General features: G+C 38.5%; 1 protein-coding gene across 3 annotated transcripts in view; it reads right to left on the bottom strand.

Moving 5' to 3' along the window:
- FANK1 (fibronectin type III and ankyrin repeat domains 1) overlaps positions 1 to 2,507 on the bottom strand; it is a 136,628-nt gene that overhangs the window by 123,235 nt on the left and 10,886 nt on the right. The window contains exon 2 of one of the 3 annotated variants that reach the window (XM_055081083.1): positions 795 to 1,062. The exons of the other annotated variants lie outside the window; for them this stretch is intronic. The gene's annotated coding sequence lies outside the window, so the exon portion shown is untranslated. The remainder of the gene's footprint in view (positions 1 to 794; positions 1,063 to 2,507) is intronic. 3 annotated transcript variants of the gene reach the window in all.

The raw sequence follows: 2,507 nt of genomic DNA, 5'->3' as shown, positions 1-2,507 counted from the left end.
GGGAGAGGCCACAACAGAGGAAGGCCCGCATACCACAAAAAAAAAAAACAAAAAAAAACAAAAAACAAAAAACAAAAAAAAAAAAACAAAAAAAAACTTTCCCCACAGAGAAAAACCCCAGTTACAGATGGTTTCACTGGTATATTCTTCAATGTAATGGAGAAATAACACCAACATTACAAAACCTTTTAAGAGAATAAAGACAGAAAGAGAACAAAAATAGAGGGAATACAGCCTCTATTTTTGAGATTAAGCTCATTTTTTTGATTAAGATAACCCTGATACTGAAACTAGACTAAGAAATCACAAAAAGTAAAGTTACAGGCCAATCCCTCATATGAATACAGCTCAAAAATCCTTTTAAAAAATAGAACAATAAATTCAGCACTCTATTCACCACAAAGAACACCATAACCATATAGGGTTTATCCCATTAATGCAAGGTTAGTTTGACATTTGGAAAACAATCAATGTAAATCACACTAATAGAGAAAAAAAGAAATAATGCATTTGATGAAATCCAACACTTCTTCATGATTAAAAATAAATAAATAATACCTTGGCAAGTTAGGACTAGAAGGGAACTTCCCTAATCTGATAAATGGGCTAAAAAGTTTGGTGGTTTTGTACTGGGCCAATTTAGCTACACTGAAGAATTCCCTTCCCTGTTCAGTTCTGGGTCACACATGTGAGCTTTAGCAGTGGGGGTGAAACAGCATTTCCCATTTTGTTTTTTGCTCTCTAGAGGATGGTACAGGGCACCAGGCTCATGTGGTTGTTCACTGGCTGCTCACCTTGTTGGTGGGAAGCAGCAGCTGAAATCTGGACAGATCTCCTCCTTCAAGTTCTCAGAGCACTGTGCCAGGCACATGCGGGGCTCCTCAGGGAAGGTCACCAGCTCTCTTGCAGGTCATGCATATCACTGATGTTGCAGGTGGTGAGAGACAGACATGGGCTCCAGTTTATCCTTGCAGGTTCCAGTTTGACTTGGCAGGTTCCAATCTGTCCCTGCTTTTCCCACCTTCATATCCAGCTTTCCTGCCCAACCGCTGGTCCCGCCAACTTGGAGAGACATCAGGCCCAGTGTGAGTCACAGAGACAACAGTTTGCACTGACTTCTTCACCAGCTCCCACAATTATACAAAGTCTCATCTCTGTTCTAGACCCCTTATTCTATATCACTCACAGTAGTTCTGCTTTTCTGATTAAACCCTAATTGATACAAATATTAATACAAAAGTGGGATCCTAAGAACAGAACCTTTAGGATTTGTCTTCTGAATTGGCACTGGATTATCTAAAATTGTTTCTTCAATCTGATTTGATTTAAAGACATTGATGACCCCCAGTGGTAAAGGGACACTGGTAGTCCATTGCTTACAGTGGCAAAAAAAGTTACTTAAAATATAAACCAGCTACCTATAATCAAATCCTGTATAAAGCAAGGCTCAGAATAACCAAATAGTTGCTGTATTAGAACTCTTTAGTAAAAGTAATTGGTATAACAGGGCTAGTTAGTTTCTTTCCAGTACTCTAGAGAGCTCCAGGAAAGAAAATGATGACCTCACAGCTTCCCCCCCCCAGCTTTATTGAGATATAATAGACACATAATATTGTGTAAGTTTAAGATCTACAACCTGATGATTTGATACACTTATAAACTGTGAAACAATTACCATGGTAGGTCCAGCAACACCTCTCTCACCTCACATAATTACCTTTTGTCTGCATGTGATGAGAACATTTAAGATCTATTCTCTCAGTAACTTTTGAATATACAATACAGTATTGTTAACTATAGTCACCATACACATCAGATCCCCAGAATTTGTTCCACTTCTAACTTGAAGTTTGTATTCTTTCACCGATACCTCCCCATTTCCTCCGCCCCGCCAGCCCTTGGTAACGACTCTACTCTGTTTACATGAGTTCAGCTTGTTTTGCTTCCACATATAAGTGAGATCATACAGTATTTGTCTTCCTCTTATTTTATATTTTACTTAGCATAATGCCCTCAAGTTCCATCCATGTTGTTGCAAATGGCAGGACTTCCTTCTTTCTCATGGCTGAATAATATTCCATTATGCATATATATCCCATCTTTAACCATTCATCCACAGACAGACACTTAAGTTGTTTCCATATCTTGGCTCTTGTGAATTATGCTGCAATGAACATGGGAGGGCAGGTATCTCTTCAAGATCCTGATTTCATTTCCTTTAGATATATACCCAGAAGTGGGATTACTGGATCATATGGTAGTTCTATCTTTAATTTTTTGAGAAAGCTCCACACTGTTCACTGTTTTCTATAGTGGCTGTACTAATATACATTCCCACCAACAGCGGACCAGGGTTCCCTTTTCTCCACAACCTTGCCAACACTTATCTCTTACTTTTTTTTTTAACATCTTTATTGGAGTATAATTGCTTTACAATGGTGTGTTAGTTTCTGCTTTAAAACAAAGTGAATCAGCTATACGTATACATATATCCCCGTATCCCCTCC

Source organism: Physeter macrocephalus, chromosome 20, assembly GCF_002837175.3.
Source record: "Physeter macrocephalus isolate SW-GA chromosome 20, ASM283717v5, whole genome shotgun sequence".
In the NCBI taxonomy this organism is placed as follows: domain Eukaryota; kingdom Metazoa; phylum Chordata; class Mammalia; order Artiodactyla; family Physeteridae; genus Physeter; species Physeter macrocephalus.
Note: the sequence above shows the minus strand (reverse complement) of the source record. Positions and strands in the feature narration are given on the sequence as shown.